Source organism: Lagenorhynchus albirostris, chromosome 16 (genome assembly GCF_949774975.1).
Source record: "Lagenorhynchus albirostris chromosome 16, mLagAlb1.1, whole genome shotgun sequence".
Taxonomy (NCBI): Eukaryota; Metazoa; Chordata; class Mammalia; order Artiodactyla; family Delphinidae; genus Lagenorhynchus; species Lagenorhynchus albirostris.
Genome location: NC_083110.1, coordinates 73,195,151 through 73,212,422, shown reverse-complemented (window position 1 = coordinate 73,212,422; position 17,272 = coordinate 73,195,151). Strand labels below are relative to the sequence as shown.

The window sequence follows — 17,272 nt, the reverse complement described above, 5'->3', positions numbered from 1 at the left end:
ACTCAACGACCAGCAAGCCACAGTGCTGGAAAACCTATGCCAAACAACTAGCAAAACAGGAACACAACCCCACCCATTAGCAGAGAGGCTGCCCAAAATCATAATAAGGCCACAGGCGCCCCCAAACACACCACCAGACGTGAACCTGCCCACTAGAGAGACAAGATCCAGCCTCATCCACCACAACACAGGCACTAGCCCCCTCCACCAGGAAGCCTACACAACCCACTGAACCAACCTTAGCCACTGGAGACAGACATCAAAAACAGGAGGAACTACAAACCTGCAGCCTGCAAAAAGGAGACCCCAAACACAGTAAGATAAGCAAAATGAGAAGACAGAAAAACACACAGCAGATAAAGGAGCAAGATAAAAATGCACCAGACCTAACAAATGAAGAGGAAATAGGCAGTCTACCTGAAAGAGAATTCAGAATAATGATAGTAAGGTTGATCCGAAATCTTGGAGATAGAATGGACAATAGATTGGACAAAATGCAAGAATCAGTTAACAAGGACCTAGAAGAACTAAAGATGAAACAAGCAACGATGAACAACACAATAAATGAAATTAAAAGTACTCTAGATGGGATCAATAGCAGAATAACTGAGGCAGAAGAACGGATAAGTGACCTGGAAGATAAAATAGTGGAAATAACTACTGCAGAGCAGAATAAAGAAAAAAGAATGAAAAGAACTGAGGACAGTCTCAGAGACCTCTGGGACAACATTAAACGCACCAACATTCGAATTATAGGGGTTCCAGAAGAAGAAGAGAAAAAGAAAGGGACTGAGAAAATATTTGAAGAGATTATAGTTGAAAACTTCCCTAATATGGGAAAGGAAATAGTTAATCAAGTCCAGGAAGCACAGAGAGTCCCATACAAGATAAATACAAGGAGAAATACGCCAAGACACATATTAATCAAACTGTCAAAAATTAAATACAAAGAAAGCATATTAAAAGCAGCAAGGGAAAAACAACAAATAACACATAAGGGAATCCCCATAAGGTTAACAGCTGATCTCTCAGCAGAAACCCTACAAGCCAGAAGGGAGTGGCAGGACATACTGAAAGTGATGAAGGAGAAAAACCTGCAGCCAAGACTACTCTACCCAGCAAGGATCTCATTCAGATTTGATGGAGAAATTAAAACCTTTACAGACAAGCAAAAGCTGAGAGAGTTCAGCACCACCAAACCAGCTTTACAACAAATGCTAAAGGATCTTCTCTAGGCAAGAAACACAAGAGAAGGAAAAGACCTATAATAACGAACCCAAAACAATTAAGAAAATGGGAATAGGAACATACATATCGATAATTACCTTAAATGTAAATGGACTAAATGCTCCCACCAAAAGACACAGATTAGCTGAATGGATACAAAAACAAGACCCTTATATATGCTGTCTACAAGAGACCCACTTCAGACCTAGAGACACATACAGACTGAAAGTAAGGGGATGGAAAAAGATATTCCATGCAAATGGAAGCCAAAAGAAAGCTGGAGTAGCAATTATCATATCAGACAAAATAGACTTTAAAATAAGGACTATTAAAAGAGACAAAGAAGGACACTACATAATGATCAAGGGATCAATCCAAGAAGAAGATATAACAATTGTAAATATTTATGCACCCAACATAGGAGCACCTCAATACATTAGGCAAATACTAACAGCCATAAAAGGGGAAATCGACAGTAACACATTCATAGTAGGGGACTTAAACACCCCACTTTCACCCATGGACAGATCATCCAAAATGAAAATAAATAAGGAAACAGAAGCTTTAAATGATACATTAAACAAGATGGACTTAATTGATATTTATAGGACACTCCATCCAAAAACAACAGAATACACATTTTTCTCAAGTGCTCATGGAACATTCTCCAGGATAGATCATATCTTGGGTCACAAATCAAGCCTTGGTAAATTTAAGAAAATTGAAATTGTATCAAGTATCTTTTCTGACCACAACGCCATGAGACTAGATATCAATTACAGGAAAAGATCTGTAAAAAATACAAACACATGGAGGCTAAACAATACACTACTTAATAATGAAGAGATCACTGAAGAAATCAAAGAGGAAATCAAAAAATACCTAGAAACAAATGACAATGGAGATACAACGACCCAAAACCTGTGGGATGCAGCAAAAGCAGTTCTAAGGGGGAAGTTTATAGCAATACAAGCCCACCTTAAGAAGCAGGAAACATCTCGAATAAACAACCTAACCTTGCACCTCAAGCAATTAGAGAAAGAAGAACAAAAAAACCCCAAAGCTAGCAGAAGGAAAGAAATCATAAAAATCAGATCAGAAATAAATGAAAAAGAAATGAAGGAAACAATAGCAAAGATCAATAAAACTAAAAGCTGGTTCTTTGAGAAGATAAACAAAATAGATAAACCACTAGCCAGACTCATCAAGAAAAAAAGGGAGAAGACTCAAATCAATAGAATTAGAAATGAAAAAGGAGAGGTAACAACTGACACTGCAGAGATAAAAGAGATCATGAGAGATTATTACAAGCAACTCTATGCCAATAAAATGGACAATCTGGAAGAAATGGACAAATTCTTAGAAATGCACAACCTGCAAAGACTGAATCAGGAAGAAATAGAAAATATGAACAGACCAATCACAAGCACTGAAATTGAAACTGTGATTAAAAATCTTCCAACAAAGAAAAGCCCAGGACCAGATGGCTTCACAGGCGAATTCTATCAAACATTTACAGAAGAGCTAACACCTATCCTTCTCTAACTCTTCCAAAATATAGCAGAGGGAGGACCACTCCCTAACTCATTCTACGAGGCCACCATCACCTTGATACCAAAACCAGACAAGGATGTCACAAAGAAAGAAAACTACAGGCCAATATCACTGATGAACATAGATGCAAAAATCCTCAACAAAATACTAGCAAACAGAATCCAACAGCACATTAAAAGGATCATACACCATGATCAAGTGGGGTTTATTCCAGGAATGCAAGGATTCTTCAATATACGCAAATCTATCAATGTGATAAACCATATTAACAAATTGAAGGAGAAAAACCATATGATCATCTCAATAGATGCAGAGAAAGCTTTTGACAAAATTCAACACCCATTTATGATAAAAACCCTGCAGAAAGTAGGCATAGAGGGAACTTTCCTCAACATAATAAAGGCCATATATGACAAGCCCACAGCAAACATCATCCTCAATGGTGAAAAACTGAAAGCATTTCCACTAAGATCAGGAACAAGACAAGGTTGCCCACTCTCACCACTATTATTCAACATTGTTTTGGAAGTTTTAGCCACAGCAATCAGAGAAGAAAAGGAAATAAAAGGAATCCAAATTGGAAAAGAAGAAGTAAAGCTGTCACTGTTTGCAGATGACATGATACTATACATAGAGAACCCTAAAGATGCTACCAGAAAACTACTAGAGCTAATCAATGAATTTGGTAAAGTGGCAGGATACAAAATTAATGCACAGAAATCTCTGGCATTCCTATATACTAATGATGAAAAATCTGAAAGTGAAATCAAGAAAACACTCCCATTTACCATTGCAACAAAAAGAATAAAATATCTAGGAATAAACCTACCTAAGGAGACAAAAGACCTGTATGCAGAAAATTATAAGACACTGATGAAAGAAATTAAAGATGATATAAATAGATGGAGAGATATACCATGTTCTTGGATTGGAAGAATCAACATTGTGAAAATGACTCTACTACCCAAAGCAATCTATAGATTCAATGCAATCCCTATCAAACTACCACTGGCATTTTTCACAGAACTAGAACAAAAAATTTCACAATTTGTATGGAAACACAAAAGACCCCGAATAGCCAAAGCAATCTTGAGAACGAAAGAAAGAACTGGAGGAATCAGGCTCCCTGACTTCAGACTATACTACAAAGCTACAGTCATCAAGACGGTATGGTACTGGCACAAAAACAGAAAGATAGATCAATGGAACAGGATAGAAAGCCCAGAGATAAACCCATGCACATATGGACACCTTATCTTTGATAAAGGTGGCAGTAATGTACAATGGAGAAAGGACAGCCTCTTCAATAAGTGGTGCTGGGAAAACTGGACAGGTACATGTAAAAGTATGAGATTAGATCACTCCCTAACACCATACACAAAAATAAGCTCAAAATGGATTAAAGACCTAAATGTAAGGCCAGAAACTATCAAACTCTTAGAGGAAAACATAGGCAGAACACTCTATGACATGAATCAAAGCAAGATCCTTTCTGACCCACCTCCTAGAGAAATGGGAATAAAAACAAAAATAAACAAATGGGACCTAATGAAACTTCAAAGCTTTTGCACAGCAAAGGAAACCATAAACAAGACCAAAAGACAACCCTCAGAATGGGAGAAAATATTTGCAAATGAAGCAACTGACAAAGGATTAATCTCCAAAATTTATAAGCAGCTCATGCAGCTCAATAACAAGAAAACAAACAACCCAATCCAAAAATGGGCAGAAGACCTAAATAGACATTTCTCCAAAGAAGATATACAGAGTGCCAACAAACACATGAAAGAATGCTCAACATCACTAATCATTAGAGAAATGCAAATCAAAACTACAATGAGATATCATCTCACACCAGTCAGAATGGCCATCATCAAAAAATCTAGAAACAATAAATGCTGGAGAGGGTGTGGAGAAAAGGGAACCCTCTTACACTGTTGGTGGGAATGTAAATTGATACAGCCACTGTGGAGAACAGTATGGAGGTTCCTTAAAAAGCTACAAATAGAACTACCATATGACCCAGCAATCCCACTACTGGGCATATACCCTGAGAAAACCATAATTCAAAAAGAGACATGTACCAAAATGTTCATCGCAGCTCTATTTACAATAGCCCGGAGATGGAAACAACCTAAGTGCCCATCATCGGATGAATGGATAAAGAAGATGTGGCACATATATACAATGGAATATTACTCAGCCATAAAAAGAAACGAAATTGAGCTATTTGTAATGAGGTGGATAGACCTAGAGTCTGTCATACAGAGTGAAGTAAGTCAGAAAGAGAGAGACAAATACCGTATGCTAACACATATATATGGAATTTAAGAAAAAAAAAATGTCATGAAAAACCTAGGGGTAAAGCAGGAATAAAGACGCAGACCTCTTAGAGAACGGACTTGAGGTTATGGGGAGGGGGAAGGGTGAGCTGTGACAGGGCGAGAGAGAGTCATGGGCATATACACACTAACAAACGCAGTAAGGTAGATAGCTAGTGGGAAGCAGCCGCATGGCACAGGGATATTGGCTCGGTGCTTTGTGACAGCCTGGAGGGGTGGGATGGGGAGGGTGGGAGGGAGGGAGACGCAACAGGGAAGACATATGGGAACATATGTTTATGTATGACTGATTCACTTTGTTATAAGGCAGAAACTAACACACCATTGTAAAGCAATTATACCCCAATAAAGATGTAAAAAATAAATAAATAAATAAATAAAATAAATCATCTCAATAAATGACAAATTAATAAATTTAAACACATATTCCCATTAAAACTTTTAATTAACTTGACATAACAAGGTTTTTTAACTTTATAAAAATTTCAACCAGAAACCTTCTACTAACATCATACTTAATGATAAAGATGTTAGAGAAAATCTAATTAAACCAGGAGTCAGAGAAAGATGCCCACTGTTGGCCCTACTATTCAATACTGTACTGGAAGTCCTTGCCCACGCAAGAAGAATCAGGGGAGAAAAGAACTATTAGTATTGGAAAAAGGGATGTCATAACTACGACCATGTGTTCATCAACTTACAAAATCCAGTGAAATCAACTAATATTAGAATTAATTACAATCATCAGAACCAAAGGAATTTCAGAAAGTGGCCATATCCAAGGCCAACAAAGTCACTAGAAAGGTAATTAGAAATTTCACGGGGAAAGATTCCATTCCCAGAAGCAAACCAAACTGTCAGATATCTAGGAATAAAATTATCAGGAAACATATAAGACAAAAATGATTAAACTAGAAATTTTTTTATTAGAGAAAAGAATTACAATGATCCTGAACGAAAAGATTTAATACTGTTAAGATTTTAGTTTAAAACATTATCTATGAATTCAAAGTAATTCCAATCAAAATGCCAAGAATTTATTAATTATGTCAAGGTAATACTAAAATTCATGTCAAGACACCCAAGAATTTCCAAGAAAATAGTTTTTAAAAACAATGAAGGCACTTTCCTTATCAAATGTGCTAAGAAAGTTATAGCAAATACAACTGTGTAACTCTAGGACAGCAATAAACAAATACATAATAAAACTAAACAGAGAGATCAGGAGCAGATCCATGTACTAACAGGAATTTCGTATCAGATATAGGTGGCTCTTCAGATCAATGGAGATGAAACAGACAATTCAGTAACTGTTATTGCAGAAATCAAATATCCATTTGTGAAAAAATTAAAATATACCTACCCCACATTAGTCAAGCACAAAATTCAAATGGGTCATAAAAACAGTAGCAGAAACTCTAGACCACTGCTTTTATGACCTTGGCAGAGTAAAGAAACATACAAGCCCCAGAAACTATAAAGGAGAAGACTGGCTTATTTGCTCACATAGAAACTTAAAACTTGATAAAAGATTCTGTAAGCAACATTAAAATATTAGAGAAAGATGAAGAGAAAATAACTGCAAAAAATTAAAATGTATAAAACATGAATACATAAAATTTATTATATATATAGTATTTCTCTAAGTCAAGAAAAAGACAAACAGTAGAAAAATGAGCAAACATAAATATCTAAGTCCCAGAAAGAAATAAAACTCATAAACTTCGGAATGATATCATACAGCCACAATAAATTAAATGCACATTAAGAATACAAGAAAAGCATTTTGTCACCCAATTTTACAACATTTTTGGTTTTTTGTATTTTTTTCACCCAGTAATTTTACTGCTAAAAATCTAACACGCTGAAATGTTTTAAAATCTCTTTAATGATTTATGTTAAAATAATAAATTTTCTAACTTTTCTAAATTTTACATAGAATAATGAGAAATCTGACTAAAAATAGTCAACTGAAACAAATATTATAACTACCAAAATGTGAGTACTTGGAGAAATGTCCATAACAAAATGAAAAGCATGATATCAAATTATATAACAGATACAGTAATACTGTTAGTATTGTTAACATTTGTTGAAGATTTACTATGAGCCAAAGACTGTTCTAAGCCCTTACTATTAACTTAATTTACACAATCCCAGTATGAAGTAAATACTACTTTAATGCTCGTAAAGATAAACTGATGCACTGAAGGTTTGGGTGGACTCACTCATATGAAGTAACTAGGTGGTGTCTGCAAACACTTTAAGTGCTCTGAGTTTGGTTAATGAAGGTTTTCAAGTTGCGACTGTAATACTGTCACCTCACCCACCCCCATCGACTCGGGGAGATCTAGCATCCTTGCCAAAGTTGAGAAGCAAAGGATAAACCAAAAGAGGAGGTCAAAGCTCTGTCTGCCTTCCTAGAGGGAGATGAGGTCTCTTGCTTGGTGACCTGGGAAATAACAGGTGGAAATTCTTCGGCCAACCTTCAGCTCACCTGGTATGCTAGGTGAGAGGAGACTGAGAGACACAAAAGCCATCTCAAGGCTGAAGTGGCTGCTTGAACTTCCTGGTGACTGGCACAAACACGTATCTGGGTCCTCAACTCCTAAAAACACCACCAGCCCACTATGGTTACACAACCAGGCTGACCCTCGTAGAAAAGTAGGGGGAAAAAAAGCTGTAGAACCATCTCCCACCCTTTTTTCTCCCTCCCTGATCTCCCAAACAGTAGTCTCCATCCTTAAGGACCCCCAACACTCACAGCTCTGCCCTCACCTGCCCAAATCACTCAAGAAGGAAGCACAGAATTTTGAAACTTTATTATCACTCAAAGAAATATTTGCATAAGATAAAAAAGAACGGCCCTGAAGCAGACAGGGCATAACACAGGGGAATTATTCAGCAATGGTAGGCTTTCCGGAATCAGTGGGAGAATACTTGAGACAAAGACCTTCCCAGTCTCTGCCCCACCCCCATACCAACTGGGTTGTTGCTGACACAGCTGGTCCTGGTGGCACATGATTCAATTAGTAATCATATGTCTCTTCACCTCATGAAAAGGTAATCTGATTTCCCTGCAAGTATAATATATTTGATCATTAAAAACTCTAGAAGCCCCCATGGAATAATTAAAGAGTATGAGAATAGAAACGTGAAAATATCATGATGGATGGCAAAGCAGACCAGCCCTGAAAGCACAGCTGCAAGAAAGGTGTTGATGTAATTGATGAAACTAACAGAAGCACAGGTCAAAGGCTGGTGCTGTATTTGGGCCTCTAAAGGAGCAACTCAAGCTCTTTAAGGGGCAATTTAAAGCTCATATCAGAGTTGCAATAAAACACTGGATGTTCCACGGCTCCTACCAATATATGACTTGGCCAGTTTAAAATCTGAAACATCCCAGACAGTCCAGCTCAGGCACAGACCCTGGAGATGAATTGCTGAAGGTCACTGAGCTTATTAGCTACAGCCACAAAGCAGTTTTAATGAGAAAGTAAAATGGCATCTGATGTTAAAACCTAAGATCCCCGGGTTTCCCTGGTGGTGCAATGGTTGAGAGTCCACCTGCCGATGCAGGGGACACGGTTTCGTGCCCCAGTCCGGGAAGATCCCACATGCCGCGGAGCTGCTAGGCCCGTGAGCCATGGCCGCTGAGCCTGCGCGTCCGGAGCCTGTGCTCCGCAACGGGAGAGGCCACAACAGTAAGAGGCCCGCATACCGCAAAAAAAAAAAAAAAAAAAAAAAAAAAAACAAACCTAAGATCCCTGACAGGAGAGCATTAATGAGGCTGGGAAAGAGAAGGGATAGAGCAGTGACCGAGAGGAGTCACTGAGTGTGTGCGCGGTTCTGCATCATGGATGGATCCCACCTCCTTTTAGGGAACCCTGGCTTACCACACAATTTATCCTCTCAACCTGCTGCACTGTGCACCTACTATGTGCCACATCATGTGCTGAGAACTAAGCCTACAGATGAACGAAACAGATGTGGTCCTAACTCTCTGGGCTTAATCTAGAGTGAACTTCTTCTTTAGAAGTACAGACAATAAATAATTTAGGCTTTCTAGGCTGCACGGTCACACCTTAGCAGCCCGATAGTGCTATATGTAAACAAAGATAATATGTAAATGAACAGTCATGGCTGTGTTCCAATAACACTTTGCAAAAGCAAGTGGTGGCTGGATTTGACCTGCAGGCAGGCAGTAGTCTGCCATCCCCAGGTCTAGAAGGCCATTCAACAAATACATAGTTAAAACTGTAATAATTGGAGCCTGCTATGTGCCAAGTACTGTTTGACATGCTTTATGATATTTACTCATTTAATCCTCACAACCCTCTGAGCTAGTGTTATTATGCCCATTTTACAAATGAGAAAACTAAGGCATAGAAATGTTGATAATGCAGCCACAATCACACAAGTAGCAAACAGGATGAGATAGGGTTTGAACCCTGCAGGTCTAGAGCCTGCACACGTGACTACTGCATTGCACTCCTCTCCTGCACCAAACTGCCTCTCAACAAGGATATGGTCAGCTGTGATTAAAACGTTAGGAAGAAAAAGAACAGGATGGCATGAAACAGGTGGACCTATGTTCGATGGTCCAATCAAAATGGTTGAGCCTGAAGCATGAGAAGTGGTCACCCAGCGGAGGGGGAGGAGAGAACATTCTGGGCACTATTATTTTTATTTTTTTAAGTTATATGAAAGATATTTTATTATAATTTTTTAATTGAGGTATAGTTGATCTACAATGCTGTGTTAGTTTCAGGTGTGCAGCAAAGTAATTCGGTTATACATACATATATATCTTTTTTTTCAGATTCTTTTCCCTTATAGGTTATTACAAAACATTGGGTATAGTTCCCTGTGCTATATAGTAGGTCCTTTTAGGTTATCTATTTTATATATAGTAGTGTGTATATGTTAATCCCAAACTCATTAACTCATGTTAATCCCAAACTCATAAAAGGACTTATGGTCCCTTTGGTAACCATAAGTTTGTTTTCTATGTCTATGGGTTTATTTCTGTTTTGTATAGAAGTTCATTTGTATCATTTTTTCAGGTTCCACATATAAGCAATATCATATGATATTTGTCTTTCTCTATTTGGCTTCCTTCACTTAGTAAGATAATCTCTAGGTTCATCCATGTTGCTGCAAATGGCATTATTTCGTTCTTTTTTATGGCTGAGTAATATTCCATTGTATAAATATACCACATCTTCTTTATCCATTCCTCTGTCAATGGACTTTTAGGGTGCTTCCATGGCTTGGCTATTGTACATAGTGCTGCACTGAACATCAGGGTGCATGTATTGAGGGGGCTATGTTCTACTTTGGTGGGAATAGGACTGAGTTGACGCCCTGCATTCAATTTGTGCCTTTCCTGGAGTTTCTTTTCTGTTCCTCCCGGAGGAGAAGGGCCGAAAAGGGGCCATTCCAGGGCGCGGCGCTGGGCTTGCCACATCTGGGAGCACCGCCTGAGGTTGGGCGCACAGCCTCCTGCCGCCCTGCCGTTGGGCTGGTGGAGGCCGCAGCACTGCTAGGGTTGCATCAGTCTTCCTGTTTTGTGACCATGGCCCCGTCTTAAGTATTTCCAATTGAGAAACGAAACCTCAGGAAACCGAAACTTAACTAGCCGCTCTCGCTTCTGTAATTACTCTTGCTGACCCCCGCCCCCGCAACCGTCCAACCAATCAGACGGCGACTAGTGTCTTTGTTCAAAAGTCAACCTGCAACCGTCCAACCAATCAGACGGCGACTAGTGTCTTTGTTCAAAAGTCAACCTGCAACCGTCCAACCAATCAGACGGCGACTAGTGTCTTTGTTCAAAAGTCAACCTGCAACCGTCCAACCAATCAGACGGCGACTAGTGTCTTTGTTCAAAAATCAACCAATCAGTACTCCCCACCCCTGGAAAGCCCCGCAAAACGTCCCGAACTTGTTTGTACTTGTCTATAAAAGAGCTGAACTAAACTCCATCGGGACCTCTTAGCGTCACCGGCAACGAGTGCGCGGAGGTCCAGGTTCGAACCTGCAATAAATGACCCTTGCCGTTTGGCTTTGACTCTCGACTCTGGTGGTCTTGTGGACGGGCCTCGCGACCTTGGGCATTTCAGTATCTTTTCAAATTATCGTTTTCTCCAGATATATGCTCAGGAGTGAGATTACAGGATCATATGGTATAGCTCTATTTTTTAGTTTTTTAAGGAACCTCCATACCGTTCTCCATAGTGGCTGTATCAATTTACATTCCCACCAACAGTGCAGGAGGGTTCCCTTTTTCTCCACACCCTCTCCAGCATTTATTATTTGTAGACTTGTTGATGATGGCCATTCTGACTGGTGTGAGGTGATACCTCGCTGTACTTTTGGTTTGCATTTCTCTAATAATTAGAGATGTTGAGCATCTTTTCATGTGCCTTTTGACCATCTGTATGTCTTCTAGAATAAAAAGAAACGAGGACAGTTTAAGAGACTCTATTCATTTTCTATTGCTGCCGTTCAAATTATCACAAACCGAGCAGCTCAAAACAACACAAATTTATCATCTGGCAGTTCTGTAGGTCAGAATCCAGGGCATCTGCTGGTTTTTCTGCTCCAGGTCTTACAAGGCCCAGATCCAGGTGTCAGCGAGCCAGGCTGTTATCTGAAGCCTGTGAGAGTAGAATCAGCTGCTAAGCTCACTCAGGTCTTCGGCAGAACTTGCTTGAGGTTGGAGGGCTGAGCTCCTGTCTCCTTGCTGGTCACTGGCCGGGAGCCTCTCTCAACTCCTTAGGCTGCCAGGATTCCTCATACTGTTGCCCTTTCTGTCCTTAAACAGTGCATTGAATCCTTCTCACACGTCGACTCTCTCTGACTTCTTCTACTGCATCCCTCCTGCCCCCAGCTGGAGGACATTTTCTGCTATAAAGGGTTCACACTCCACTGCCGCCATTATCACAGGCCAGAACTGTCTGGCATCTAGACTACCCAGTAGCCACCGAACTGGTCGCCCCACTTATTTTCTTGCCCCTCCCCCATCCATTCTCTACCCAGCTGCTAATCATTAAAAAACGTGAATCAGACCACATTCCCCCTGCTTAGAAGCCTTTCATGGCTTTCCAAAGCACATAGAACACAATCTCAAACTTCTTACCATGGCTTGAAAGACCTGTGGCATCCAGGCCCTGGCTACCCCTCCAGCCTGGGCCGACCCAGTTCTTCCTTGCTCTCCCACTTGCTTCTTCCTTGCTCTCCCATTTACTCTCCTCTGCCCACACTGACCTTATTTTAGTTTCTATGCCAAGACCTTTGCGTGTATTGTTCCCTCTGCCTGTGTGGTAGGCAGTGGGGCCTCCAGAGATATTTAAACCCTAATCCATATAACCTGTGATACATTTTGTTGCACCGTCAAAGGGACTTTGCAGGTGACATTAATGCTACAGACCATAAAACGGGGAGAGTAGCCTCTCGTCCAGTTTCATCGTGTGAACCCAGGTTATATGGATTAGGGTTTAAATATCTCTGGAGGCCCCACTGCCTACCACACAGGCAGAGGGAACAATACACGCAAAGGTCTTGGCATAGAAACTAAAATAAGGTCAGTGTGGGCAGAGGAGAGCAAGTGGGAGAGCAAGGAAGAACTGGGTCGGCCCAGGCTGGAGAGGTAGCCAGGGCCTGGATGCCACAGGCCTTTCAAGCCATGGTAAGAGGTTTGAGATTGTGTTCTACGTGCTTTGGAAAGCCATGAAAGGCTTCTAAGCAGGAGGAATGTGGTCTGATTCACGTTTTTTTAATGATTAGCAGCTGGGTAGAGAATGGATGGGGGAGGGGCAAGAAAATAAGTGGGGCGACCAGTTCGGTGGCTACTGGGTAGTCTAGATGCCAGACAGTGCTGGCCTGTGATAATGGCAGCAGTGGAGCTGGAGGGAAGGAGATCCGAAACATGTTTTAGAGCAGACTTGTTGATGGATTGGATGCAAGTGGCAAAGAGAGGGGTGTTAAGAGTAAGAAGGAAAGACAGCAGGAAGAACAGGTTGGGGTTGAAGGTCAAGAGTTCAGCCGTGGACACATGTTGCTGAGACGGCTACTGGACATCTAAGCAGCTCTCTATAAAATAGGTAACACATGTTTCTGGAGGCAGGCAGATGCCACAGAGTTCTACCCACCCCAAAAGATTTTTCCAGCAGTCACTATGGTTTGAAATTCTCATCACTGGCCTCCTCTCACTAGGGAAAGGTTTGGGGTCTCCAGGAGGGTGCTATCCAATGGCCCACAATGTGCTCCACACTCTCACATAACATTACAGTCCCATGTCTGCAAGCTCCCTGCTTAGAAGGCTGTGAGCCAGGGGAGAGGGAGGAAGGAACAGGCTGCGACATTTTTGATGACGAGAGACAAGCCCAGGCCAGGCCCTGGGAGGTGGCTGGAGCAGGAGGCATCTCAGGAGGAGACTGTCAATTAGGGCCTGCATGAAAGATCTGCACCAAACCACCTTCTGTTCAGCTCGAATCCCTGACTGCAGAGACAAAGATGTCAATTAAAGAGAAGCACCTGAGATTTCTGTGCGGTGCTTGTCATCCACAGGGGGACAGGAATACTAGCTTAGGCAGAATCCATTTCCACATGCACAGGCTCCCCTGAGGATGCCCTGGGGCTGATCAAAGAAAGTCAGCATTAAGTGGCACAGGTCTCAGCACACAGATGTGTCTGGACGGGCATCGAAGTTCCTATTACAGTTCCCAATAGGAACTTCCTGCAATTAAGTTTAGCTTCCTACTCTTGATCCTCTCCTCCACCTGAAGATATGGATGTGCCATCTCCTGCAGAAACTTTCTTCCTTTCAGCCCAGTGCAAACTCAGGAGTCAGACTACACGGTTTTGTAGCCCAGCTTTGCTATTTACTGTGTAACCTTAGGCAAGTTGCTAAACCGCTCTGTGCCTCAGATTTCTCATCTGTAAAATGGACATGCAAGAGGAGTACTGGGGAGTCCACTCCTGGGATAGCAATGTGAGGAGCTCTGCAGCCCCACTCCCCAATGAAACAAGCATAACTGATGAAAACTATTTCAAAACAAATGACCATTTAAAGTCTCTGAAAATTGTCCTAAGGGTACATAGCAAGTGAAGAAACACTTATTCAAGAAAATCTACTACAACTTGCTAAGACTGTGGCACCTGAGCCACGATCCCAGTTCAGCCCCCACCTCCACCCATCCACTCTGGGCAAGAAGAGGGCGTCCTCTCCCCTCAGCTCCTAAACAAGGGGTACAGGGCACTGGGAGGAGAAGGCTGCCAGCGTTTCTAGTGCCTCCAACTCCAGCTGAAGAGGCTAAATTCCTGGTGAGTTCAGTCAAGAGATCGGGGCTCCTGTCCTCTGCACATCTCCCATTCATAGGATGGATGCTCTAACCCGAGCTTATCAAGCCAAGAATACTGGGGCCCCAATTGCACCTGCCCCCTCCTCACTCAGAGGGCAGAGACTCCACACTGAGGGAGGCAAGCTGAGAAGACCAGAGGCTACTGCCCACCCAGTGCATGGAGTAGTGCTCAGAGCTTTCTGGGGGAGGAAGCAGTCCCCAAAGGAAATTATTTTATTTGAAACAGAGTGTGGGAAAGTTCAGGCCTAAGAGTGCTCTTGGAAACAATGGAGATTTTGATCATCAGAAAATAAGAGGAGACTGGTAGCCTCTCTTATTTAATTGCAGGAAGCTAAACCACAGGCCGGCTAGTTCACCAGAGAGAACCAGGAAAAGAGATAGCTAAGAGCCCTACTGAGGTCAAAACAAACCTCAAAGACTGGCCTCAAAAACTACCCCTGCCCTAATTAAGTTGTATCAGAGATGGAGCAATTGATGCCCCAAAACACTGTCGAAAACAACAGAGCAATCAGCCAGCAAATAATGGAGACTAACATCTGGGTGTGATGCCAAACATGGCGACCATCTTAACAGAGAGATGGGGAGAGACACAGTCAAAGAGAGAGCGCCCCGCTGAAACCACTGTCATCCCAGGGTGACTGTGCACACACCCTTCGCTCTGGAACTCAATCATTTCACTTTCTCTCTGTGGATAAAGGAGGTCAATAATTTAAATGAGTACTGCAGAGATTAAGAATAATTCTACATTACCAACACTAATATGTATAAAATAGATAACTAATAAGAACCTGCTGTATAAAAAAAATAAATAAAATTCAAAAAAAATAATAAAGGCCATTTCTAATCATCTGTATGGCCAACTTAGAATACTTCCCTTGGTTTTGAGGCTTTTGTGTTCTTTATGTCATTTTTATCAAATCAAAAACAGAATAATGGCACTTTACAAATAAAAACATCACAGTTCTTTAAATGGGTAAAAGTGTTAAAAATATTTTTCAAACATTTAAAAAATTTTATTCAAGTGTTGTGTTAGTTTCAGGTGTACAGCATAGTGATTCAGTTATATACACATATATATATATATTCTTTTTCAGATCCTTTTCCTTTATAGGTTATTACAAGATATTGAGTATTGTTCCCTGTGCTATACAGTTGGTCTTTGTTGGTTATCTATAAAAGAAAAAAAAAGAATAATTCTGCATCACCACATTCATGGAATTATGCTCAAATTAGACAGTGTTTGGTAAAGCACTTTGCAAACTACAAAGTACACCACATGTGTTGGGTAGCATTATCACTCAACAGGGCAATCAACATAAGGCAGTAATTAAGATGACAAATTCCAGGGTGAGGCATGTGGGTTCAAAGCCCAAAGGCATTGTTTCTTGACTTTGGGGGTTACCTAGCTTCTATGAGACTCAGTGACCTCATATATGAAATATGGTCTGTATGTCACAGAGAACACACATAAACTTCTAACACATTGCCTGGAACCCAGCCAGCGACAACCAGTGAGAGTTGTTATCATAAACATAAACTAGCACTAATATCTGACCATGTTGCTTTAGAAGCAGAATTTACTGGAACCCCAAAGCCTAATCTGAAAATAGAAAATTGATACTAATTCATTAACTTGATGGAAACAAATAAGATCTAAGGAAAGATGTACCAGCCACTTTTTAAAAATTCAGTCATTGATCTGTTAGATGTTGCTGGTAAATTTCCATATTCCCAAGAAGGTTTCACTTTATAAAGATAGTTCTAGGGTGCATCTGAAGGGTTTTTGCTGGTGGTTTACAAGGATGTACATTGTAGTGCTTTTGATTGACATTAGAAAGACTTTCAACAGTTTCTCAAAGGCACTAAAGGATTATTCTTTCATCCTTCAACTTGTATTTAATAGACATCATGAGAACATTACTTAGCCGGAGCTGTGTTGCTTCTGGCGGAAACACTGGGTGTCTTTTTTGAATTTATACCTTATGTTGGTCCCTATCTGACCACTCTGTTCTCTAGATGAAAAGGTGACCCAGTCTCCACAGAAGAAATGATCTGCTGGTTTCAACCAAGTCAAGAGGAAAGCAGGGCTTCCCTGGTGGCGCAGTGGTTGAGAATCTGCCTGCTAATGCAGGGGACACGGGTTCAAGCCCTGGTCTGGGAAGATCCCACATGCCGCGGAGCAACTAGGCCCGTGAGCCACAACTACTGAGCCTGCGCGTCTGGAGCCTGTGCTCCGCAACAAGAGAGGCCGCGATAGTGAGAGGCCCATGGACCGCGATGAAGAGTGGCCCCCGCTTGCCACAACTAGAGAAAGCCCTCGCACAGAAATGAAGACCCAACAGAGCCATAAATAAATAAATAAATAAATAACCAAGCATTTGAAGCCCCTTTTCTCTGACTCTGTTCTTAAAAAAAAAAAAAAGAGGAAAGCAACACAGCTTTGTTACATTACTATTCTTTTTTAAGCAAGCTGCCCTAGGGGTTTTCTTTTATTGCATCCTCTAAAATGGATTTAATGTCTAAATGTTGACCTTTACAAGGTACCTTGTAGACAATAAATCATCTCCAAGTGCATATTTACTGAGACATACCACCTACTATGTGTGCACTGATTTTTTTTAAGCCACAAGTTCTCTTAACTTTACCTATTGAAAACATCCCCAGCAAAATCATGCTTCATTATTTTTGCACCTCCAAATCCTACAGTACAAAATGTAAGTGAAATTTTTATGCAGCATAGTGGGAGTCGGAGTGGATCTGACTTTTGTTATAAAATAGTATCTT

The 17,272-nt window shown here is 40.9% G+C and overlaps 1 protein-coding gene across 1 annotated transcript in view; it reads right to left on the bottom strand.

The window, feature by feature from the left end:
- PLPP4 (phospholipid phosphatase 4) overlaps positions 1–17,272 on the bottom strand; it is a 459,170-nt gene that overhangs the window by 388,095 nt on the left and 53,803 nt on the right. The window contains exon 3 of the transcript XR_009535979.1: positions 15,523–15,658. The gene's annotated coding sequence lies outside the window, so the exon portion shown is untranslated. Of the gene's footprint in view, positions 15,659–17,272 lie in introns of the transcript that reaches the window.